Here is a 26,690-nt window from a genome sequence, read left to right as displayed (position 1 = left end):
TCTAAGCCCTGAGGACACAGTAGTGACCACAACATTCAAAATGGCTTCCTGGACCTTACCTTCTAGAGGAGGCAAGCAGACAACTAACAACATAGGTAAAGTAAGTAGCATATTATATCAGATGGAGATTATTTTTGTGTGAGACAGAGGTGTAGATTTAGTTTTATTTTTTTCCTGGGTGTCTACCCAGCTCCCCCCATTATCTGTTGACATAACTCATGCCCCCATCTTGACATTTCCTCTTGATCTTCAATTCCCTTATGTATATGTGCTGGTTTCTAGAATTTCCTTTCGGTCCCATCTTGCTTTCTGTTTATTCACATGCCAACACCACTGCTTTAGCCGCTGCAACTTCATATCATGTTTTCCTGCCTCATAAGGTTCATCTCCCCCATCTCCTATTCTCTTTTTCAGAATTTTCCTATTATTGCGTATTTATTTTTTTTAGCATGCACTTTAGAGTCACATGTCTGTTTCTCCCAAATCGCTCTTAAGTATTACTTTAAAGGTATGGATTAACTCAGGGAGAATCAACACCCTTATGATGGCGAGTCTTCCTATCCAAGAACATAGTATGTCTTTCCATGTGGTTAAGTCACCTGTTACATCCTTCAGGAGCATTTTAAGTTTCTTAATTGAGTTTTTATGCATCATAGCATTTAGACGTTTTCCTCCAATACTTAAAACATTGAAGAATTGAGGGAATACATTTTTTTTAATAGGGATTTTTTTTTTCCTTCTTGTGGAAAGGGGAAGATCTGGCCACACTGAGCCCACGTCCTGCTAGGCAATGACTGATGGCCCACTCGACAAAGGCTTGCTTGTCACAGAGAGTCACTGTGACAGGTCACTGCCTGGTTTCTGGTGGCTCACCTCTTGCGTCACTGCCTGGCCCTTACAGGTGCTGGATTTGGGACCCTGACCGGACAATTTTTATACTCTCTTTTACAGTCTGAATGCACAATCAGCACAAAGTTTGCCACACACCCCCTCTAGGTCCAGCTGCCTTGCCTCCCTCTGGTCCCTGAGCTGTGTGCTCAGAGGGTCCCCCTGGTGCCATTCATCCTTCATCTCCTGATAACCACCCTCTGTTTCAGCCTGCTGAGGTTCAAGGGCTGGGCTCCACATGCCGCGTTGGCCATGAACCCAATCTGCCCAGAGCAGAGGCAGATTTCTAGCACCCTTTCTGGGCTCAGTGGGGGTGCCCCAACGTAGGCAAAGACTCGGCTGCCCTGACAGCTGCTCACAGATGACACAGGCTGGAAGCTCTGAGGATTTCACACCTTGTTAAACTTTGGGAAACTCTGACCAAGGACAAAGAGAAAGTGGGAAGGAGACAGCAAATCGATTCCTTTTATTTCTTCCCCGCTGACAGGCTTCTCCAAGGAGCCGTGGTTCCAAACAGCCTGTCCAGGTACATCCTGCCTCTTTTGGTTGCCCAAGTTTTAAAATGGTGGTTCAATACACATGACACAAAGTTCATCGTTCAACCTTTTTGTGTATGCAGGTAAACGAAACAACCTTGTTTTTACTTTGCCTCGGGCTTGGTTTCCTAGGGCTGCCTCAACTACATGCCATACAGGGGTGGCTTAACACAGCAGAAATTATTCTCTCATAGCTGTGGAGGCCAGAAGTCTCACATCAAGGTGTCAGCAGGGCCCAGCTCCTTGGGAGGCTCTATGGAAGAATGCTCCTTCGCCTCTCATAGCTTCTTGTGCTGGCTGGCGATGTTTGACACCCCTTGGCTTGTAGTTCCATTTCTCTGATCTCTGCCTCCCTCTTCCCTGGGCGTGCCCATCTCCGTATTGCTTCTTTTATAAGGACACCAAGTCATGAGATTTAAGGCCCATCTGAATCCGGCAGGACCTCCCCTTAACTAATTATACCTGTAAAGATCCTATTTCCAAATTAGGTTCCCCATGAACACGAGTTTTGGAAGACAGTACTCAGCCTAGCTCAGGATCCATTCTTTTGCCCTCCCTGAGTGCCCTGAAATTGTTCTCCATCCCAATAAAGCATCAGCATGCCAGCGAGGTCTCAGGCTTGGTTGGCTCTTTCTAGGGAAACTGGGATCGACAAATGTTCATATTCCAGAAGAATGCAGTTTAACACATAGATTTGAATCCCAAAAAGGAATTTGACAAACTCGCTCACGTGTCTTTCCTTTCGTCCATGGACATTTATCACACATGGGTTTTATGTTAGTTTTGTGCAGTCACAAGAAAACCCATAAGGGCCATTTGGGCTAGATCAGGGTTTTTCTCACTCACACTGTGGACCTAGACATGATGTATATTTTCTTATGGAAGTTGCAATAATGAGCAAAAGAAGGAAATGGAGAGACCTGGAGAGGAACTATGATATAAAGGAAATGAGTAGAGAGGATGGGGCCAAGGTTGGGAAGAAAGTCGGAGCTGGCTGATGGTCCAGCTTGATGCACTTGTAACTCATGAAGAGAGGGTTCAATAATGTCAATTAAACAGACCACTGTCTTCCTGCTGAGTCTCTAGTGGCATGCCACAGGGCTCTGTCTTAAATGCTGCCCAGTGTATGCTCCAATCAAATAAGTGGAAGAAAACAGAACAACAGCTTCCTGTTTGTTTGGGAAGGACAACAAATCCATTAGAGGAGAGGTAGCATGTAGACCTGCCCTGATGGTCCACACGAAGGAACAAATCCAGTAAGATAAAATCTGGGGGGCTCCAAAGCCAACTCCCCAAATCTGGGGTGCTTGTTCAAGAGAGGGGGCTGGGGTCAGGGTGGCAGTTAGTCAGCTGTGAGCTCAGCATGCAGTATGGCTAAGAACAGAGAGGGTGTGGTAGAGTAGCGTTAAGAGAGACACAGCATTCTTTCACAGGAGCCGGGAAGCATGTGTGGCATGGGGTACGCGCTGTTCAGCTGGCATCCAGAGGAGCCCGGCCCAGGGTCTGCCCCATGGGGAGCAGAGCAGGAAAGAGGCTGGCTATTGTGGTGGGGGCTGCCTTGGAGAGAGATGCTTCCTTGGGTTTGGGGTCAGAATGCTAAACACCTTTCCACCTGGAGAGCTGGTTCTACAGGGTGGAATTAATTAACTAATTAATTATTTCAACAGATACTAATTGAACTGCACCCTGGGCTGTTGTGGGGTTGGGGCCATTCAGGAAACAAGACAAACAAGTCTGGTCCTCTTTGGGGGTGGGGGGTGATCGATGCAGATGGCCGCCACAGCACAGGACCTGCCAAGGGCTGTGACTTCTACAAGGTGCATGGGGGTGCATGACAGGGACCAACGCTTGGGTTCTGGCTGGCCTTCCCTGACATCCTAATGAATGTTGCCAGCGACATCCATCACGGTTGTCTCACAGGAAATATGTAACCACCTAAGCCCATTGTTTTTCGAGGAAAATTATCCTGAATTCAAATGTCCTTCTGCACCCAGCCCAGTAACTCTGCCGTCTGAGGCTCCGTGGCTATGCCTCCTATGGTCAGGTGGATGGTGCTTGAGGCCACAGTCAAGGGCTCAGGCTGGACCCAGCTCAGCCACGGACTCTGCACAACCTTAGGGAAGCCCCTATCTTGCCAATGATCTTGTATGCGTCAGTTCTGTGGTTTTGGGGGTTGTACCCTGCACCATATACTTGCTTTTGAATCTATCCCCAGGCCCCAGGCCCCAGCCTCCCCATGCTTCTTGCTTTTAGGGACTCAGCCAAGCACTTACAGGGTCTGTGGCCCAAAGGGACAGTACTCTACAAGCTCGAGGGACCTGTTGGACATTTGCCCAGTCAATTTCTAGGGAGCCACAGGGAGGTGGGGTCCAGGAGAGAAGTCCCCATGTGGTGACACTCAAGTCTCTGTGTGAAATAAACCAAGCAGCCAAGTCTGTGGGGTCTGGGGAGGAAGTGCTGTGCCAAGCCCAGTCCTTCAGAAGGGCTGAGTGGTTGAGATGTGGGCCAGAGTTGCCCAGACCAGAGAAGAGCTGTCTGGTTCCCCAGCCAACTTGTGTCTGGGGCCTGGGTGCCCTTTGAAACCAACTAGGACATACACTCATTGGATCCAATAGCTGGCAACTTCTCCAAAGGCCACTGGGTAGGGAGTCTGCTGGCCCCCAGATCCCCTAACAGAATCAGGGAGAGCAGAGGTTGCTTTCCTATTCTCTTCATGCCAGGCATTGCTGAAGGACCCAGCACTCCACAAAAGGAAGGATAGAGGAAAACTGACAGATTTTGTCTTCTTCCTGTCCCAGGTGGAGGCAGTGGGCTCTGTCACAATGCTCAGATTTCTTCCATCCTAAAAAAAAAAAAAAAAAAAAAAAAAAAAATTCTCCATCTCCATGTCTTTTTCCAGATGCTGCCCTACTTCTCTCTTTCCTTCATAGCCCAACTTCTGCAGAGCTTCATGCATTGGAGTCCACAGCTTCTGTCCCACTCACTCTCTCCTTGATCCAGCACTACCTGACTCCCATCCTCACCCTCTGAAACTCTACTGCCATGGCCAGCAATGACTTCCTGGGCTCAGATCCAGAGGAAGCTTTCCCATTCTCATTCTCTTAAATCACTTGGCTGCATTTGACCCCGTTGGCCTCTCCCCTGTTCTAAAACCTTCCTCTCTTGGTTTTCACAACACCATTGTCTGTTGATCCAACTTCTACCTCTCAGACCTCTTTAATTCCTTTTTGCCAGCTTCATTTCCACAGATGAGCACTTTCAACTCTGCTTTCTGTTCATCATAATGTCATGATACGCTGTGTTTGGCTCTGCCAGCGACTGAGTTCATCTCAGCCTCCCTGGCCAATACGAGAGGGATTCCGAATGTCCTGCCTGTTGAGCGAGCAGATAGGTAGATGAATGAACCCATGAATGGTTATGCTTGGCACTACTCATGGCATTTGCCCAATGAAGGAGAGTGGAATCCAAGGCCAGTATTGGAGGTAATAACTCGTTCACATGTGATGCCATAAGGGAACTTCTGAACTAGTTGAAAGAACTTATGTCACAGCTCGGTCCTGCTAGACTCCTGGTTCTTTCCAGAATCTGAACTTGTGATCCTGTCCAGTTAACCACAACTAAGAAAGGAAGGGGAACAATGAACACGAAGAGGGTCCCTGGGGGGCCAGGGTGATAAGATGAAGAGGGGAGGGAGAGTGAGGCAGAGAAGGGGGCGCTGAGAAGGGAAACATGGGTTTAAGAGCAGAGAGTATGATCCCGTGTGTGCTGAAGGGTTCTCCTGGGTCCTAACTGTGAGGACACCACCATTGATGGGTGTGCCAGGATTTGGGATATAATGGCCTCTCAGCAGCTGGGCTACTCTTCTTTGTCCTTCTCCTTTTAATCCTTACAGCAACAGAAACCCTGCTCTGGGGCACGGTTTACAGTCACCTTCTGAGCAGAGTTGTTGCTCCCTCCTCTAGGCCTTCGGCACCTTTCCCTGCCTCTGATGCAGACCTGGTCACCCCATGTCCCCCATTCACCCCATTCTCTCCCTTCAGACTATAAGGCCCTCTTTATCTCTGCACCTGTGGCCACTAGCTCATGCCTAGCTCCTCCCAGATATTCAACACGATATTGTCTTTCAAGGATAGAGTAATGAATGAGTAAAAAATCCATAGATCCTGCCCCCCGGTGGCTTCTAGATTCCTTGGAGAGAAGAAAACATTCCACATGAGACTGAGCAGACCCGTTGCTGGCCTGTGCATCATTGACGGTGAAGACAGACCCCAGCCATGTTTCCTGCTTATTATCTATCAACTCCTCCAGCCCAGAAGCAGGGTCTCCTCGCAAAAGAAACCAAGAGCTCAGGAAAGACACATTTTTATGCTTAGTAGCTTTTGTTATTAATTTGTCATCTACAACAAGCTTAGAGTCAGAATTAATGAGAATAACTCTTCTATAAAGCTACGGCTTGTAAATGTCCGGTGCCTACTGCTCTCTGAGCGTGAGACATAAGAATTTAAATGATCTGTTTATGGGTCTGCTTCTGCTATTGGACAGTTAGCTTTTCAAAGGATTTTTATTGTTTTAAAAGATTTTATTTATTTGCAAGAGAGAGAAAAAGAGCGCACAAGTGGTGGAGAGGGCAGAGGGAGAAGCAGAATCCCCGCTGAACAGAGTCCGACGTAGGACTCAGTCCAGGACCCTGGGGCATGACCCAAGCGGAAGGCAGCCACCCAACCGATTGAGCCACCCGGCACCCCTTATTTTATTTTTCTGATAGTAATTATGAGCATGCATTGTGGGACCAGATTTCCAAGGTTGCCATCTGGCTCTACCACTTACTACCTGTGGGACCTCAGTTTCTTCACTTGGCAAACTGATAAACACTGGGATCAGAATGGTGTCCAGCTATGTGGCCACGAGGAGAACTAAACGAGTGGACAGTAAGAGTCCGTCTTCCTCTCACCATCCTCCGCTTTGTCCGCCGCGCCCAGTGTCGTGCCTCTCACCCATTAGATCTTTAGTAAATGTTTGCTGAGTTGGAAACGTAAGTAAAAATATTCCCCGGCATGGAAAATGATAGTAATGCCATCCAACATAGATTTTGTAGATGCAACAACAAAACCTGGACAATAAAAATAACGTTGGCTGTCAATGAATTGGGAATACACATCAGTGTTCCAACGACAGCACAAACACGCGAGGCCGAGGATTCCAGGATCTGAAGTGGATCCCGAGGATGGTTATGGACGCTGATGGCTGACTGGGGAGCTCTGGGCGAGGCTCATAACTGCCATCCTACTGCATCTCTGGGGATGGCTGCTGCAGCCCTACAAGCCCTGGAAGGTTCTGGGGAGGCCTCCCAGAAGGGTGGTGAGGAGCAGTGCGGGCTCGGTACTTTAGGGGGCAAGGAACACGGTCCCCGTCACGGAGTCGGCCTTAAGCACAGCTGCGTGTATCACTGGCCTGAGGGAGGCGGAGACCTCCCAGCCTCCAGGAATATCCACATCCCGCAGCCCAGGCGTCTCTAGGGACCCGCTACATTTACCTCCTCCCTCAGAGCAGACTGCTACATGTTTACTCCAAGCCCTGCCACTGATGCGACTGTTGCTTTCTCTGTGGCTTTGTGACCTCCAGGCATCACCTGGCAGCTTCCCCACGGTGTCCCCATTCAATGCCAGGGAGATCGTTCCACCGACCTCCCCACTCCTGAATCCTCCCCCAGGCCGTTCAGTGGCTGTCCCCTCAATCAGGAGTCCTTGGGGCCCCTTCCTCCGCCCCCCTACCAAGGTTCAGTCAGGAATGGGCCCTTGCTCAAACCCCTGCCTGGCCTCTGCCTCCCTCTGGAGGGGGGACATGGGGGGGGGAAGTGGCATGGGAGGGGCAGGGCTCCTGAAGAGGTTGGTGTGCAGGGCAGCCTGGGGTTGGAGCCTTGTCCAGTGGGTGGGTTTCCAGAGGAAAAAGGACAAAGGGTAGGAGGGCCACAAGGGGTGGAGGAAGGTGCTGATGCGAGCCCGGTTATGGATCTTTCTCCAGGCCCCTGTTGTCTGTGGGCCCTCTGAGGACAACTGCTCTCAAGGGTGCTCAGTCCGGAGGAGAGACTTCTCCCTGTCTCTATTGTGACTCTGCTTCTGGCGGCCACCATCTCTCTCCCTCTGGAATTTTGGCTGGTGTCTCTGGTGGAGGGGCTGAGGCGGGTGGCTGCCTGAGGACCTGTGTGACCTCTGCTCTCTCCAATGTCAGGGAACTCAAGTGGACTTCAGTGGGGTGCTCTGGTCTGCCAGTGAAGGCGCCAGGGCACGGTCAGAGGCCTCGTCTCAGGTGGGCCCCGATAGCCCGGGGTGGTTGGGTGGGGGAGCATGGCATCACCATCCTTGACAGGCTCCCCAAGGATCTGCTATGGCTCAGGCTGCCACCGCCCCCCCCCCCCGGCCATGATGAGCACACACACATTGTACAATCACACTTTCCCCCTCACCTTAAAAAAAGAGGAAGAAATATCAGGAAATATTTCCACTTTAATTGTCACAGGGAGCTAGGCCTGCTAGTTTCCCTTTCGACCTGGTAATGCGTCTGCAGCCTCCCGCAGCCCCTCAGTGGCAGGCTGGCCTGGGTGGGGGGAAGCAAGGACAGTGGGGCCACCTCCCCTGCTGCAGCACCAAGGGCACAGGGTTACCTACACCCCAGGTTTGAGAGGGGGCCATGTGGCCGGGGTTCAATGCATCAGATCAGTTTCTCAGGCAGGGTTCTCATTGCATTGAGCTCAGGGTCCTGGGGTGGGGGAGACCCTGGCTGACACAGCAGGTTGGACCCTGGGGTGTGCTCACTCCACTCCCAGAGTGGGAAGCGGCAGGGCAAGCAGCTAGGTGGAGGAGGGGGCAGAAGTCCCCTCCTTCCTGCCTCATAATCACCTCCAGCTGGGCAGGAGGGCCTGTCCGCATATGCCTTCCATACACACTTTCAGAAGGTTATTCTGGGTTCGTTTCCCTTCTTAGCTAATTGTGTCCATTCTTCCTCATGAAGTCCAAGGGTCATTTATTCCTCAAACGTGACATAGGTGTGGGGCACCACGCTGCCCCCCACAGCTTGCTGTCTTGGTTCCCAGTAGTCACCACATGGGCAGGGCTAGCAAAGATCTGGTGGGTGTTCTAGAAGCATCAGAGAGGGGCGCCACCTCAGCTGAGGGTGGTGGGAGTCACAGAAGGCTCCCAGCAGAGGTCCCGTGGGCTGCAACTAGAAAGGCTACCCTGCAGACCAGGGCCTTTGAAACCAGCAGGTGCTGGAGGCCAACCTCAGTGTCTGGAGCTCGTCAGGAGACTGCAAACGCTCCTGAGACCAGGGAAACCAATCATCGGGGGCCCCAAAGCAAAAGAAATCTGCAAAAATCAAAATGAGTCCATGGTCCATTAAATGCCTGCAAAACGTGCTATTCTGTCACCTCGTCCCCTGCATCTCCGCCCAACTCCTCCAATGCTCATACAGAAAACACTTCACGTGGCCTGTGGGTAAACCCAATAGTCTTGATGGGATCAGGGGACGAGGCCTGCAGGAGAGTGGCCCGCCCTGGGGAAAGGCAGAGCCAGTCTGCTGAGGGTAGCCTGCGGACAAAGGGAACTACAGGCCCTAGCAGGGACGTGGGCCATGCAGGGCTGCAGGACACAAGTGCATGAAGGCGGGGGGGGGGGGGGGGGGGGGGGTCGTGTGGGCTGGGGCCCACGAGCAGGAGAGGCGGGGGATGGGGGGGTGGGGGGTGGCGGTGGGGACGACCTGCAGAGGGGCCTGGGTCGGGGCGGGGTGGCGGGGGCGAGGGGAGGCGTGAAGTCATCGTGGGGCCGAGATGGGAGCATCCACTGAGCCCCCGGGCCTCCTGCGCCCCCCTCAGCAGCCACAGCCGGTGCCACTGAAGATAAACAGGCATCCCACAATTCACCGTGGTTTGTTTTCCCCTCCAACTCCAGATGGCCTATCTGGGGACGGCCGAGGCCCCTGGGTGCGGGCCGTTGCTGTTTTTGATGAGCTGTGCACATATGGATACCCAAACATCTGGAGCGGCCATGTGCTGCTCCGGGCAGGCCAGCCCTGGCGAGCCAATCAGGAGCCCCGGGGCGCCAGGGGGTGCGCGCCGCCCAGCCAGCGAGCGCCGATAAATTATTCATGACCGAGTTATTTGTGGTGCAAGGGGTCCATCAGCTACTTTGATTAAAAATCCAATGAGTAATGAATATGCAAACGCCGGTGACTGCTCCGAGCAACAGATTTGTCAAATTGTCTATACTTCACCGAGATAAAGGAAAATCTCCCGGGGTCCCGAAATTGAAAAACCGCACCGTCAAATCACAGCATTATCTTAATTATCAAATCTCCTTGGCCGTGCAAATACCCCGCGTGAAGCTGAGCGGGGCGATGGAAAAAATAGAGAGAAAAGAGAGAGAGAGAGAGAGAGAGGGAGATCTGTCTCTGAAACTGGGGGCCTGGCTACTGAGAAACAGCCTGGTGGAGGAGAAGTGATTTTCATTCACATGGTGACTCCACAGCCATTTAATTATTTTAATTAGGCTTAATTAGTGGTAAATTTACAATGATATGCTTGATACCTGGCATTAAATCTTTCATGCATAAATGTTTTGTTAAAACGAGAAAAAGGCAAGTGGCATTTCGCCAGCAATTACTGCTGAATGTTCTAATGAAGGATTAGGCTCCGCCGTGATTCATGAAGACAGGCGGGCCCCAAACTTGTTTGTGAGGCGACCGGCACACCATAACTCAAGTGTTCCCACTAGCATCATGGCTATCCTTGTCGCTCCAGGGAGCACCTGCTCTGGGTGCCCGCCAGGGCGCTGTGGGGTAGGGCAAGTTGGGGGGAGCTGGCTCCCAGCTCCAAGGCCCCCTCCGTTTGTAGGAGCCACTCCCACTCACCCTCAGAGGGGCTGCTTCTGGGCTGTGTCAACAGCAAGTGTCACAGAGCAGGTGGTTGGCTGTGGCCGTGGCTAGCTCGTGAGCGGTGGGGACGGGCCCGGGAAAGAGCGGGCATGCAGGGAGAGTCGGCTGGAACGGAAGGGAGCCTCTGCGAGTCTTGGCCCAGGTGGGCTGCAGCCCAGCCGAGGGCTAACTACCTGTTTGCCCCAGCTCGGAGCCACAACAGGTTGCCCTTTGCACAGAGTGACTTTGAAGAGCCTGACGAGAAGTCCCCTGCCCTTCTATTGTCCGGAGGCCCCGGGGTCTGCCCTGCTCTTTCCTACCCGAGACTCGTTGGCCAGGAAATGAGGACTGGTTCTCAGCTGCTCTCTCCCCGCCCTCTCCCCCCACCAGCACCTGACACCTGGACCAAGATGGCGGCTCCGAGAGAGGCAGGTGGGCAAGAGGGACGGAGCGAGGCCAGGCAGGGAGAAGGCGAAGCAAGCTCTACCAGCCCTGCCTCATAACCCTGTCACACCCTCACATTGGGCTGGCCCTGTCTCTGGCCACATGCTGGCTCTGTCCCCGGCAGAAGTCAGAAGTCCAGAGTGTGACCCGGGGGACCATGTGCAGATCCCCCCTTCACTTCTGCACTCCTGCTCCCCAGCAGCTGCTGCTGCTCCTCCCATCGGAGGGGGAGACCGTGCCGTGCCCCGCATGTCAATGACTGCTCTGTGCGTGCCCTGGCCTCCTGCCTCCCTCCTCTCTGTCCTGCACAGGATCCCCAGTCACCTCCCTCCCAGGCTCCCCCACGCTCTGTTCCCTTCTCATTAGCTCAAGCTCCTCTTAATTCAGTGCTAATGCTTTTGGCTTTGACTTAACCATTTCCCTGGAGAGTCCTGATGTTATGTTTCTTAAGCCCATTTTGAATCTCCAAACTACGGGGTTATGTTTCCTGGTTTCAGCCTCTTAATGGGCTTTTAGAATTTTCTAACTCAGCTTTTCTTACCCTTTACAAGGAAAGATATGACTATTAATAAGGAGACCTCTCTTCCTTCCTTCCTTTCTTCTTTTCATCCTTCCTCCCTCCCTCTTTCCTCCCTCCTTCCTCCCTCCCTCCCTCCTTCCTTCCTTCCTTCCTTGTTTTCTTCCTTCCTCTCTCCCTCTCTCCTTCCCTCCCTCCCTCCCTCCCTCCTTCCTTTCCTCCTCCTTCCTTCCTTCTTCCTTCCTTCCTGCCTGCCTGCCTGCCTTCCTTCCTTCCTTCCTTCCTTCCTTCCTTCTTTTCTTCCTTCCTCCCTCCATCCCTGCTTCCCTCCTTTCTTCGTTTTTCTTTGTACCCATTCAAGGAGCGTGTCTGCAGCCAGGCGGGTGCCCCTCTCTTGAAAGTAGCCACTACTTAATCCGCCACAACAGAAGTTCCATGAGGGGAGGGATCTCATTAGTCTTGTTTTCTATTCACCTCCGGCCTACTGTCCTGCACATGCAACAGTTAGATCCTGCCTAGTGTATATAGTCACTTCTCTGAGACAAAAGGTATTCAGGACTCCATCTTTTGACGGTGGGAATCCACCTCCCAGGGCTGCAACACTGGGACACATACGTAATTGTTGAGTGGGAGAAAACTTACATACATACATCATTCTTTTTATTCCAGCAGGGCAGATGGTGACACCCCAAGGTGATGCCCCACAGATACTCTGTGGTTTTGTGCTACCCCAAAAAACAATGGCACACACCCCAAGATGGGCCACGCTCCTCTTTGAGAAACAATGGTTTCGGGGCTGACCAGGCTGGGTCATGGTTGGGCCAGAATATGGGAGCCACGGGCTAGAGACAATAAGGAAAGGAGGGAGCTTTTCAGATGAAGGAGAAGAGCTATGAGGTGCTGGTGGAGGAGACATTCCCCCCGTGGAGGAATTTGAAGTCCGCAAAGGGTCATTTCTGCACAATATGGGACAGTTTCACCTACCCCACTCTTACTAGGTCAGATCATGTGGAGCTGGGGAAAACGTTCTTCTCTTCAGATGGAGGTGACAGGCAAGGTCTGATGGCAGGAAGACACTCCGTCACAGATGAGGAAGGGTCAGGATCCACAGACTTCAAGATGGAAGCTACTAGAAGGGTGCTGGGAAGAAGGTAAGACTCAGGTTGTTTGCTATTTAATAAAGTTGCAGTGATAGGCACCAAAAAATATGGTAGAGAAAACACGTTTACTTCTACTTCCTCCCCAAACTCTACCAAAATAACAATGAAGGAATAAAAATGGAGGCATATATCCACATTGGGCATGAGTACGAGGAAATGACATCACATGAGAGATCTCAATAAAATTTTTGAAGTTGGGAAGTAAAAGAACTAGGGATAGATAACTCATCAGATGGGGGACAGCCAGGGCCCCTGTACAGGCAAGGAGGTGGTGGTGGACAGGGGAGACAAAATGAGGTAAACTTCTCCACTGTGGAATCCCAAAAAGAATTAGGAACTGGAAGCTGAGGGGCGAGGTGGTGCTGAACCAGGCAGACCCATCTGGGAATGCATGGTATCTTTGCTGTGGGGAGGTCACCCAGACCCCACTGAGAACCCATTTCCCCAGCTCCTGGGACTGTTGCTGGCTGACAGCTCTCAGCCCAAGTTCCTCAGCAAGACTTACCCACAACCAGAGAGAGCACCTTGCCCCAGGTCATATCCCATCCCTGGGGGAAGCCCACATCCATTGTCTTTTCAGTGCAGGGGTTAACAGGCCCAACTGTCTTGCTGAAGATGGGAAACTCTGCAGGACCATCCCAGTCCCAGAGTTGCTACAGGATCAGCTGAAGTCCTTGCCACAATGGTACTTGCTCACCTCCTCCCTCTCCCAATGGTCCTTCCTTCATTTCTCCCTGGTGTTGACCCCCACTGCACTCCCAAACAAAGCCAAATACAATCTCTGTTTCACAGTCTATTGCCTTGAGAGAGCCCAACCTAAGAGGGTTGGTGCTAAGAGTGGTCCCAGAGAGCAGATTCTAAAATGGGATTGCAGAGCTGGATTTGTCCACAGCTGGCTGACTGGCTGGCAATGAGGGTTCCAGCACGTTGATGGACGGAGCGTGGGTGACTCCCGGCATGCTGTCTTGGGGTAACTGTGAAAATGTTCACGAAGGGTACACTGGGATGGGGTACCAGTGGTGGGCAGTACTCTGGTGGGGACAATACTCAAGACATTTGAGAAGTTCTGGGAGGTAGTAATTATGGAGACTCTCAAGTGCAATGGCTACTGCTAAGGGCAATCAGTGTTTGGGAGAAAGAAAGAAAAGGCAGAGGGTGCTTCATGAGCAAGGAAAGGTTAAGTCTGAGTCCAACAGCGAGTCACCAATCAGCAGCACATAAAAAGACTTCGACTCTTACAACTGGAGGGCGGGAATAGGTGAGGACCAGATCCGGGACTTAATCATAAGAATAGCAGAGCTCTCAAGAAGACTGATTCTTGGACTCAGAAAAGTCGGTCATGCCAAGGTCAGGGCCATGACTGGGGAGGAGGGGGACCCTAAGAACTGGATGGGGCCATCCAGGTTGATGAACTCCAAGTCTTCCATCTCCAGATCCTTCTGGGAATGCATGGTTTCCTTGCTGTGGGGGGTCACAGAAGTTGTGCTCTTTTTGCTGTTAAAAGACAACAATCCTGTCTTGCTGGAAGCTGGTACAAAGACCCCTCCCCTGCGAGGCAATGCAGAACTTTCTGCGGACCTACTCCCACCATCCCTGCTGATCCCCAGGCCTATCCAACCTCTGTTGGAGTGGGGTGGGGGGGCGGGGTACAGGTGGACAGGTAACAGACGGAGTCTTGACCCAGGTACTTCGAGACAGGTCAACGAAGTCTGACGACCTACCCGTTGTTCATTTCCCAGACTTCAAATGGACATACTTAGTAATTGGCAGAACTAGTCCTTGACATGTGGAGTGAAAGTTATTATAGTGAAGGCTGAGCAGAAGCCTTTAAATGGCATCCCCACCCAGGGCCAAGTCAGTCAATACAAACCAGTGTGACCTTCCAGGGGCGATGGAATCCTGCAAAGGCCGGTCACTGGAGCAGCGTGGGGCTCACTGGAGTGGTCCTAGTGGGGTGCTGCCCAGATACCTCTCAGGCTGCAGACACTCATTTCCCCAGCTGGCTGGTAGTATTGATGACTCTGAGGTCAAGTCTCTCTCCCAGGAACTGCTCTTAATTTCAGAGAATCCTTTTGCCCAAGGTCACCACTCCTCTCTGGGGTAGCCCCCTTCCCGTGACTGGTCAGTCAGGGAATGTAAAGACCCAGGCCCCTTGCCTCCTGGCAAGGCAATTCTTCGAGATCCTTCCAGCCCCAGGGCTCTATGGGATTAGCTGAGTCTTCTGTTGTGACAGCATTTCCTTTCCTCCCTCTACCCAATCGTGCTTCCCTCTCTGGGCACAGCAACATCCTGCAGGAACTTCTCTATTATGGTCTGCAACAGATGAAGTTTGACCAAGGATTTCCTCCCTTCTTGGCACCACCTTGTCCCTCAGCCAGCAGAAAAGAGCTCTGCTCTTGGAAAGGCTAAACAGGAGAGCCTGGGGGGATGCGGGTACTACTGAAGGTAAGGTGAGTGCAAGTCTGTCCCTTGGCTCCCGGGATGCTGGAGGCCAGGATCCTCCCTATTCCTTCCCCAGTGGATGACTTTTTTCTGGGGGAATACAACAGGCCCAAGAGGAAATTCTTGCAGATGCTGGCAGAGTGAAGGCACCCACCCAGGCACTAAGAGTCTTTGCACACTTTTAGCCTCTTACGAGTAAACATGAATGGAAAGACAAGAATTACCAGATATTCGAGGACAATCTCTAACTGGAAAAACAGATGTCAATGTGGGACCGTTGGAAAAGGAACTCAGGAGAAAGAGAAACAGTGTAGAGAGGACATGAAAACTTCCAATAAAAAAGTAAAATCTCAGCTAAAGACCTAGGGTCTATGCAACAGAAACAGGATGCTATACAAAAGGAACAGTCAGAGAGATTCTGGAAATTAAAACACCCATAGTAGAAATAAAGATCGTGATGTAAGCGTACTGTGATGTGTGGGAAGGGGGTGGGGGGGTAGGCGGAGAGGTGTGCATGTGAGTGTGTTGAGTGTGAGTGTGTCGTGTATGGGAGTGTGTATATGAATGAGTGTGGGTTGTATGAGTGTGCGTGAGTGTGAGTGTGAATGGAGATCTAAAAAATGAAGTCTCCCTCTTCCCAAGAAGGAAGATCTTAGATGACATCTAAATGTTTTTTTCAACCAAGAAGTGGAAGTGTAAACATTTCACTTGGAAATAGGAAGATAAATACAAGCAGAAGTAGCTAAAAAAATAGAAAAAGCAATTTGTCTCTAGGTTTTGGGAAATCAGAGCTGCCAGGGCTGCTTTTCACCCAAAGTCCTGTGGAACTATTGGGTGGTTTAAAGGTGATCGGTGTATTATCTCATTTAAAATGCAAATCAGATTTTTAAAATGAATTACAGGCCATCTGCTCCTTCGGTAAGCTCAGGTGAGTGCCTTGGTTTCCCCATTTATAAAATAAAGATCAGACCACTTGCTTTCTTGGGCCGTTCTGAGAATTCTGCCAGGTAACAAATACAAAGCAAGTTTTCACCTGGAAAGCTCTGTACCAATGAAGCTAGCTAGCATGGTTAGGAACAATTTACCCACTGCTGGATTTGGCCAACGAAATAAGCTGGTTGTGCTTTTTGGATGGCAGTGTTCAAAAAGGCAAATCCTTTTTCGTTGTAAAGGCTTTAAATGTCTCATTCTGAGACAGATTGTCTCATCAGAAATACTAACATATCTGGATGATTTGCAAACCAGCCACCAGCTAAATTTGTTGCCTCCTAAAATAGTTTTGAGATGTCTTTAGGACAGGCCCAGTCCCAAACATATTCGTGAAGGCAGCCAAGACTGTCTTTGGCACTCCCACTCCCTCCTGGCCTGCAATCTCTGCAGCCCCCACCCAAGACACCCTTGTCCCCTCTGCCCCTTTCCCAGTCCTACTCTCCAAACAAAACCTGTTCTCTGGGAGGAACTGAAAACCTAACCACACTGCGGATTACGATATAATGGGCCAACGATAGCTTGTGTCAAACTACCCCTTTCCCAGAAGACTGTGCATTTAAACATGGAATAAAGTATTAAGCCAAAGAAATGAAGCTCTAATGGTAAATTAATGCAGAAACTAGACATTAAAGAAGGATATTTTGGGAGATGACGGCATCCTAGTTCTTCTAAAATTATATCACACCCATAAATAGAGTTGGAATCTCTGTTTCTCCACACAGGCAGCCCCCTATCTAATGGAGCCCTGCTCTGGGACCCCAGATAACATCTATGCACAGGAAATTAAGATCCCCATAGTAGAAATAAAAACTGTGATATAAACACACTGCGATGTGTGGGGTGGGGGAGGGGAGTTTGTGTGTGAGCGTGTACGCATGTGAGTATGTGGTGTGAGGATGTGTGTGTATGTTTGAGTGTGGGTTGTATGAATTAATAGAATCCTGGGACTTCACAGATAGTTCTTCAAAGACTCTTTTCTAGCTGCCTTCCTGATGCAAGAAGTCCCTTCCCAGCATCTCTTGACATATTCACCCTCTACGCCAATGGCTACCTTCTTCCTTCAAGACCTAGCTTAATGCTATTGTGGGTGGGCTTTATTATTAGGAAAAACTTCCTCTTACCAGTTTGAATTTTGAGTCCCCTGATTCTAATCCATTGGTCCCCTTTTCACCCCTGAAACAAAAGGGAACAGCAAGTGGAAACTCCTTCTCAGGGACGGTCCTTGGTTTATGTGAAGACATTGTTTTGGTTGGCATTTTCCAAAGCGTGTCCCATTGAACACTAGTTCCAAGGGATGCTACTAAGAGGTACATGATGAAATGGTTGGCCAGTCAAACAGGTTTGGAGAATGCTGAGCTAATTGAAGTTGCACAGATTTCTTTACTGCCAGACTTTGGGGACATTTTGTAAGTTAATGCATCAAACCGTGCTCTGAGAATGAGATTTAGAATGCTCTGTTTTCAAACTTGGGTAACCCTAGAATGTGCCTTTGGCGGGTGCCTTGTGGGATTAGTGTTGGGGAATTACTGTTCTTGCACAACAAGCCCCGTGTTGGGAATCACTGGTGTGCAGGAGCCAGCAACCAGCAACTCACAACAGCCGACTGTGCACATCTCTCTCCAACTCTGCATTTTGTGGTGGCGCACGGGGAGCCTGAAATTGGCCACCGTGACTGGCAAATGCTATAAGTCAAGACACTGGGTTCTCGGAGAGCTGATCATTAACCATTTACCAGCACACCACTCAATCAGAGGCCTTGGGTTAAAACCACCAGACACTAGACCTGGAATGAGTCCATGTGCCTTTCTGGGTCTCTCCCTCCATCAATCTGTAACATGGAAGCTCGGTGATCCTCTTCTGTTCAGGGACCCTGCAACCCCTCTGAGAATGCCCTTCTAGGCTCAGCATCCCCAGAGCATTTGCCCATTCGTCACGTGTCATGATTTCTAAACTTCTCACCACTCTGGCTGGCCAGTCAAGATGCCAAATGGCATTTGTGTGGTCAGTGTTCTTCAGAGGTGGAAGTTTCTGGAAGGAAACACCATCCTACAAATGTGTCAGGAACAGCGTGAGCTGGTGAGCTATAGGAACACCCAGGTAAGAGTCAGAGGCATTTGGAGAGAAAAGACTCCCACACAAGGCCATCCAACATCTTCAAAATGGTGTATTTCTGTCACCAAGGTGTCGCCTGCCTCTCACACTCTCATGCTTACACCACACAGCATTATGTGTGTGATCCACCCAGATTCTTGGGTGCAGTGTGAACCCTGTCTACCACATGACCGTAACTAATTAGACTCCCTGTGCCTCCTTCAGTTTCCTTTGCCATAATCTTGGGAAATCATAGCACTTAGCTAGATAATTATTATCAGGATTAAAATAAGAACACATGCAAAGCACTGAGGAGAGCGTCTGGCACACAAGTGCTCAACGAGGAACAGCTTGCATCACTTGTCGTTATTAATCAATTACAGCACTTTCCCACTGTCTTAGATGCCCTTGGTGCACCGCCCAGATCCTCTTTGCCTGGCCAGTTCTCCCAATTCCCAGCTGTTGTGAATTTGGGATGCTAATAGCTCACAGCTGCACTCTTCTCTGGAGGGTCCCCCTCAGCAGCTGGGACTCTCCTCTCCAGGAGATACCAGGAGGTCACCATCTTCTCGCTCCTACTCTCATGGTCAGCCATGGCCCATGACTGACTGACCCAGGAATATGAAAGTCTTGCTTCATCAGAGGACAGCTCTGTGGTACCACTTACACTCCAGAACTCCCCATAGACAAGGCTTTAGCTGAAACCATGTCTTTGCTCAGCTTCTTCTCCTGCATCCTTCACTGTCTCATAGGTTTCTCTGGGGACCACTCCCTTCACAAAGAAGTTGCACAGGAATGTCTGTTTTGGGACCTATTTCTACCTTGGGATCTACCCAAGATAACCACTGAACCTGGAAACCACTAAACATTGTATCTTATGCAGGGAGAAAACAGGAAAGCCATGTCTTGGCCTGAGCTCTGAAGAAGGGAGTCTCTCCTGATCATTTATAATGCAAGCCTATATCTTGTGAGGGGTTGAGCTATGTCATGGTACTACCTGCATGGTCTGGGAATCCCCAAATCTATAATTAACATAAAATGATGCTAAGATGGGTAGGATGCCCCTGGGGTATTGAATGGAAGCGAACTCAGACTCTGACAACATGCCATCAATCCTACTTATTCACAGATAAACCCCTATTGACAGTAGTATCAAAATCCTACATAACAAAACACACAAGAAATCTATCCACCTGGAGTGAGAGTCAGGAGACCCATCAAAGAGCAACATTAGATTCTAATGCCTTCCACCCAAAAAACTCCAGGTAGTGGAACTACTAGTCTCTAAAAGTGAGTGTGCTTGAAATGAATACCTAGTAAGAGGAGGAGCCAACAACAGAACAAGAACATGGTAATATGGGGAAATAACTTTCACACTGCAAAGGAACCTAATAGAATTTTTAGAAAGAAAAATTGTTATAAAAAAGGGGATGAGTTAAAGAATGGATTAGATACAATTGGAGAGAGGCTTAGTGAGCTGGAAAATATATCTGAAGAAAATACTTAGGATGCAGGGAGTTTGAGATAGAAATATACAAGAGTAGGGGCACCTGGGTGGCTCAGTGGGTTGGGCCTCTGCCTTCGGCTCAGGTCATGATCTCAGGGTCCTGAGATCAAGCCCCGCATCAGACTCTCGCTCGGCAGGGAACCTGCTTCCCCCTCTCTCTCTGCCTGCCTCTCTGCCTACTTGTGATCTCTGTCTGTCAAATAAGTAAATAAAATCTTAAAAAAAAAGAAAAAAAAAAGAAAAAAAGAAAGAAAGAAAAGAAAAGCATTTCCAAGATGAACAGCGTTTTCTATTAAAAGGTGTTCTGTGAAAGATCTCAGGCAGGATTATTCTAGGAAGATGGAAATTTTACCCAGAAGCAAGAACTGTGGTATAGAGACCTGTTAAGGAAAATAACAAACATGTGGATGAATCCAATCAAGTATTTCGTGTATCAAATAATTATATTAAATAAAAAACAGTGTGGATCTAAAGTGCTGGATAAAAATAGCATGTAAGATGGGAAGGGGCCTAAAAAAAATCCCCAGATACATTTTTTTTAAAAAGATGGGAAGGGACCAATACTGGTTAGAGTATCCTAAGGCCTTATATTATTTGATGAAACAGATTTTTAGTAACTTTAGACCCTATTAAGTCAGGTACACATGTTTAAAAAATTAAGGACAACACTAAAACAAGGTCTAAGCTACACACCAATAAAAGGAAAGGAAGAGAAACAAGGAGTAAGATCACTCAAACAAATGGAAGGAAGAGAAACAAAGAATGGAAAAAGAGTAAAAAGAAGGCAAAAATTAAATGATAGATGTAAATCCATATAAATTAATAATCACAATATATTTTAGTGGTTTTAAATTTCTGGTTAAAATAGAAATGGTCAGATTGGATTAAAAAATTTCAGGCCTCTATTGTTTATCAATCATGTATAAATCATAAGAACATTGGAAAGTTGAAAATAAGAGAACAGAAGAAGTTGTCATGAAGGAAAGCATTATTGAGAGAGGAAAAGAGATGCTGCTGATGGCATCAATTAGACTGCAGAATCCAGCCTTTACCCCTTGAGTATCCAGTTACATGAACCCATACATATCCCACTTCTTCCACCTCTTTGAGTTAGATGTTTTCTCTTGCAGCCAGAAGATCAAGGCAAAGGTGGACCCATGCCCTTGGGATGCTGGTCACTTGAGGAAGGGCAAGATGAGGGTCATGTTTTAGGAGAACCTGGAAAGAGGTGGTGGACAAGGCAATTATTCAGGCAGAGGGGAGGAGATTGGATCCAGAAAGTGTCAGTAAAAGAAGGAGAAGAAATGTGAATGTTCCCAGAAGCCCAAGGTGGAAATTCCACTAGTCTGACCTTGAAAGTCTTCCTTCACGCAGCCCCTGAGAACATGCTATAAGGCATTAACAGTGGGGCTTCTCTGCTCAGAGGAGAGTCTTTTGAAAATATTGCCAGATGCTCAGCCAACCTAACAGTGGTCATTAACAAAACAACAAAAACCAATAGCAAGAATACTTCAGTCGCACCTTAGACGGAAGTATGAGGATGTCCGAAAGTCATTAACTCTAGAACAAGAGTTCAATAAAGCTAAATAAAGATAAGCCCTGTATCTGAGATGCGTTGATTTATATATTTCTAGACAGAAACCCAGGAACTATCTTTTTGAGCTTCATTTTTTTTATATGTTAAATGAGATGATTGGACCAGCTCTCCAGCATCCCTTCTCACTTTGAAGTTCTTTGAGTTTATTTAAAAATTTATTTTCAAGTGTGAGATAAACTGAGTAGAGAAGTGCATGTTGTTCTTTCTGTGCCTCCAAGTGTGTGTGTGTGTGTGTGTGCGCGCGCGCACGCGCGCGCAAACACTCGCGCACGCACACACGCAATCAACAGCCATGTGTGGGTCTGTGTTTTCCTCTCAGGGCTCTCTGCATGCCCACCTGTGCCTGGGCGTGACCGTTTGTTCCTTCCTCCCTCTCCTCCTCTCACCGCCCCCCTTCTCCTCTCCCTGCAACTCTCTGAGATGCATGAACATTTCTCAGTTATGTGATGTTCTCAGCAGGAGGATGGAGCCAAATAATGGTGTTTCTAGTTATTACTCTGATGAATCACAGGGGAACAGCCTTCACCAAAGTAGAACGGCTTGCAAAGAATATGTTCATTCAATTAAAAAAAAATAAAGAAATTGAAAAATAAGATACTGCCAACATGGAGCTCTGAGTTATGTTGGGTTTATGCAGTGATTCCATTTCCAATTCAAGTGAGTAACACACCAGAGAGGCACCTGGGAGCAAACTCCTTGGAATGGGGGAGGGGTTCCCACTGCCAACTAAAAATCCTGTGCATCAGGTGAAGTTTCCAGAACAAGGAAAAGTAAGTGTAGAGAGCCCTTGGCTTCCCTCAGTCTAGTCTGAACAGAAGATACTGTGCTGGAGATGTTATGGCTCCAAACAGGGAGAGCTGATTCTCCTGCACCCTCTGCTGCCCAGGCCACCACATTTTATACCATGTGATTCCCTCCCCCAATCTCCCAGCCAATGGGCTCCCGCATGGAGGCCTGCTGACCTATGAGGTAGCCTGGTGCAGAAAGATGAGCCAAGCCAGTCAGATCCTGTTTCTCTGACCCTGGACTTGCACTTTGATCTGGTACAGAGAACCAAGCAGTCAACAGCAGAGGCTGCGAGGGACAGGTGGGTCATGGTGGCTGGGTACAAACAGGAGTTAGGAGGGAGCAGAGAGTCAAAAAGACAGGGGATGGGAATGGAAAGACAGCAGTGGTACCATGTGCTAGACAAGACCCTGCAGCCCTCCCTCTGCATGGCAGGATTTTGGTCATAAGCCATAGAACAAAACTTCGGCTAACTTAAGCATAAGAGGAGTTTCGAGGCTCTATGGAGCTAAGGGAGATAGGAGGGTAGCACAACAGAATTGAAGGAGCTTTAGGAATTAGATCTCTCCTACTTTCCTCTGCTGTCATCTCTGCTCCTTGTGCTTGACCACCTGCTGCAGACTGACCACAGGTGGCAAGGAAAATGGCTGCCACCAACCCACGTTCACACTCTCCTGGCCCAGCCTCCTCAGTAAAAAGACAGTGATCCCAGGGAAGATTCTGATTGGTCTGGCCAGGTCAGTTGTATTCCTGGAACCCCCCCAGCTGCTAGGGACCAAGACAACTGGAGGAGGCAGGCCTCCAAACCTAAAGGCGTCTTTAAGAGACAAAGCAAGTGAGCAAAATATTCGAGAGGAAACATAACTAGCTACCATGACCTAATGGATTGTCAAAAAAGAAAGCCCCAAAGAGCGGAGGCCAGATTTTGGCCCCAAGCCCGACTCACCACTGGCCTTCCCGGATCTGGAGCAGCCCCGGGAGAAAGATTTTGTACCTCGGAACGCAGAGTCTATTTACTAATCGTCTCTCAGAAGGTGGTTGCTGGAATAGATCAGGATAACTCGATTGTAAGATTTTAATGACATAACATTGAGACCTGGGGAAGCCTGAGCCCTGCAGTCGATCAATTCACATCCCTTTCACTCAGACCCAAGTGACTGAAAATCATTTTGCTCCCTAAGCTCTTAAAGGTCAGGAGTGGAATGCTTCAAGAAAATCTCTTTCTCTATGGCAGGAAACCTCTTGCATTTAGCATCCTGTCAATCAGAAGCACCCCAAGAGTCCTCGGAAGGGGAGTGCAGAGAAAAGGCGGGCTGCATTCCTTTATTCCTTTTCCCCTGGCTGGGCTGGTGGGGGTGTGTGGTGGGAAGGGGGGCATGGGGTTGTTGGCTAGGGGGTGGGGGGGAGCCCAGAGAAGCCTGGTTGTTAGAAGGTCCTTGTCTTCTCCTAAACTGCCTTGCGGTGCCAACTTTAAAGTCCCAGAGCCATAACGCCCCTCCACCCTCTACAACTCGCCCCCGCCCCCCGCAAAAGTTCTGTTCCAGAATGTGCCATAGTTTGGGAGGGAGACAGGGAGAGGCTAGGGTGAGCACCGAGATCAGGACATCCTCCCCTCCCCCCAGTCAGCTCTTCAAGAAAACCCTCTTTTTCAAATCCTCTCCTGCAGCTCAGGGCAGGTGTCCAAAATGCAAATGAAGCCCCCCCACCCCCAGTGCCTCTGGGCCCCAGCTTGGCAGGGAATCTGTAGCTATGTGTCCCCCTCTGCTAACTGGGCTGTAGCTTAATGACATGCAAACGGGAGGGACACTGTCTATCAAATGGGGCCTAATCCCTTTGTTCCTACCTGCCAGCCGGGCAGCCTTTTCTGCACCAGTTTTGGCTGGGAGGACAGCTGCGAGGTGCTAATGGGCAGCGCTGGGCAACGGGGCTCCGGTTGCCTGGTAACCAGGCGCTCTCAGGGGGCCTCAGGTGGCGCCTGGGCTCTCCCAGAGTGCAGCACGAAGTGGGGGTTCTTCAGCCTCTGAGTTCACACCCTAGAAGCTTGGTGCATCCCAAGGATTTGGGGTTCTGTGGACAGCATATGACCTTGGGCAGGGGGGGCTTTACTGGGCCCCAGCTTCCTCACCTCTGAAAAGAGACAGCTTTCTTCAATCAGGGTGTCACCCAGGAGGAGGCATCCTAAAGGCCAACCCCCATCTCCAACTCAACCTGAGCTGTTTACTCCTTCTCCGTCTTAGGAGTTGGGATTCAGAGTAGAAAAAAAAATAAAGCTTCATCTGCTAAGTTAAACACTTGAAAGATGGTAGGTGCGATGAGCTGTCATGCCTTTCCTGCTTCTCCTTTATCAGACTGTGGTCTGCCTCAGAAAGGCCCCTTTGGGGAGACACACCTGGGTAGCTCCAGCTCTCCATTTCATAGGAGATAAAACGGAAGCCCAGAGAGGGAAAGGAAGCTCCTCAAAGTCACACAGCTGGCTAGTGCCATGCCGAGATCCACCTGCAGTCTGCAGATCCTAGATGGGAATTCTTTCTACAAAACTCACCACAGAAGAGGCAGGGCAGTTTAGGAGAAAGATCTGGTCTCTAGGTGCATTTCAGCCACAGCATTGTGTGGGTATAAGAGGGTCAGAGAGTTTGGTGCTGAGGCCAATATTGGCCGTGTGTGTGTGCATGTGTGTGTCTCTGTGTGCGTGGGTATGGTGTGTGTGTGGTGTGTGTGTCTGTGTATGTGCCCCCCACCCCTGCGGGCACACTGCACAGCGCGGTCTCGTGCCTGCCTACCTACAGCAGATGTCATGTGAGCCCTTGCCTGTTGCTCGGCACCAGACCCTGCGATCCAGTGGGGGAATCAGGACACACATGACACAGTCTGGCCCCGGGCGCGGTCCTGGCAGGGCTTGGCTGTACATTCAGGTTCACCCCCCAGGCCAGCCTAGTCTCGGGTCTCAGGACTCCAGACAGAACAAGAGACTAGTCCTGAGCCTCACTCACGTTCAGGGAGGCTCCAGCTAAGTTTTGTGCAGGCTCTGGGTGAGGACTTGTGCTTGCCAACTCATTTCATCCTCAGGCTAACCCTTTTAGACAGGGATGATTATCATCCCCGTTGCGCAGCTGAGAAGACTGAGGCTCAGCAAACAGGAGAAGTGTCATGACCAGGGTCAGCTGGCTATTAGGGGCAGGGAAGTAGAATGAAGGAAATAGCTTTTTGATTACTGATCTGTTATTGCTCCTAGTACATCCGAGTCTTCCTTTAAAAAGATCTCTGGGGTCTGGTTAACCAAATGACCACAACTCCCTCTTGTATTAATAACTTAATGGAGGTAGCTTGGTCTGAGTAGAAAAATCCACAGGAGAATAGGTGGCACTTCCCACTCCCTTTGTGGCCAGTGTGGCCTCTCTGGACCCTGGACAAGGGCGGGGTGGGGGTGGGGGTAGGGTTCCCTCCGAGTTCCCTCCCAGCTCACCGTGAATGTCTCAACCCCCAGCCAGATCCTCTGCCAAAGAATAGTTCACTGGGCTCCGCAGAAAGTGAAAAGCCTGCTAAAATTTCCCAAGAGCCATGAATTTGACTGTTTTCTAACGAAAGCCTAAGATGCCAGAGGGGATCTTAACTATCTATGGGATTTATCGATCTGTCAGTCCCAGGCTACCTGGGAAACAATTAGAGGTCAACACGCAACACAGAATGAAATTTGCAGCTGTCAGATCAACCATTTGGAAATATTCCCTTGTCCTTTTACCTCTATTTGCCATCAAGAGAAATCCTTCCCGGGCACAGAACGGATGTCAGGGCTGGGAGCCATGCAGGGAAGTCAGCGACGAGGCCCCACTCAGCCTGGCCCTGCCCAGAGGACACTAGCCTGGGAACCCGGGAGTCCCGGGCCGTCCCATCCTGCTGTTTATTTGCCGTGGGATCTGGGGCAAGTCACCCCATTTTCTGGGCTTAGTTGGGATTTTTCCTTATCTGAAAAATCCCGTCCTGTGTATAAAAGTCCCGACTTCTACCTTTCTAGTTTGGCTGAGCCACAGATAATTGGCTGCAAAATGTCCCTCCTTGAAAAACAGTCTGAGTTGCTAAATGACAAATATAGGTCATTGTCATCTCCTTGTCCCTTTACTAACCCATCTGCCACCTCCTGGCACCCTATCCCACCCTTCACCCCGGGCCTACCTTGTGCTCCGCCAACTGGTAGCCAAGTCCCAGGCAAAATGTCATCTCGTAATGGCTTAATGGGACTCCATCAAAAAGTGCTCATATTCTCAAAGGGAGACGGGGAGACCCAGCAACATGACTGAGCCTCGAGGGGCGGGGTCAGATACTGTGACCCCTGGGAGTAAGAACCTATTTTTAGATGGGGCTGGGAAGTGATGCTCTCAGCTGCCCACTCCGCCCCCCCCCCCCATTAAATACTTGGGGAGGATCTGAATGGAGCAAAGATCATCTGTTTCCTTTCCTGCAAGACTCACACAGCCCTGATATCTCCAGGGGGCGAGAGAGTATTTGGCCTGTTTCCAACTTTTTTCAGAGGGCCTCAGTTCTGAGAAAGACATTTTGGGCAATGCTGAGCTAGTCTCACCCTCTATTTTATTTTACTTTTTTATATTTTATTTTACTTAATTTTACTTAATCTTATTTTATTTTACTTTACTATTTTATTTTATTTTACTTTTCCCCCCTCCAGTTTCGAGCTGAAGAATCTCAAAGCCCTAGCAGCTCGCAAGACACAGGGCTGGGTCCAGGATTTTTCATGCCTGTGTTCTTACCCCACTGTCCTGCTCTGTCCTAAGACATGGTACAATCTGGTGTTGTCAAGGCCCATTCTGCTGAG

At 49.6% G+C, this 26,690-nt stretch overlaps 1 long non-coding RNA gene across 1 annotated transcript; it reads right to left on the bottom strand.

Moving 5' to 3' along the window:
• Positions 1-1,343: 1,343 nt before the first annotated feature.
• LOC125104924 (uncharacterized) lies at positions 1,344-26,110 on the bottom strand. The gene is made up of 3 exons (XR_007128764.1): positions 26,033-26,110; positions 17,003-17,054; positions 1,344-4,266 (listed from the first exon to the last, which is right to left on the bottom strand). It is a non-coding gene; the product is annotated as an uncharacterized LOC125104924 (long non-coding RNA).
• Between the last annotated feature and the right edge of the window lie 580 nt (positions 26,111-26,690).

This window comes from Lutra lutra, chromosome 7, assembly GCF_902655055.1.
Source record: "Lutra lutra chromosome 7, mLutLut1.2, whole genome shotgun sequence".
Lineage (NCBI taxonomy): Eukaryota > Metazoa > Chordata > Mammalia > Carnivora > Mustelidae > Lutra > Lutra lutra.
Note: the sequence above shows the minus strand (reverse complement) of the source record. Positions and strands in the feature narration are given on the sequence as shown.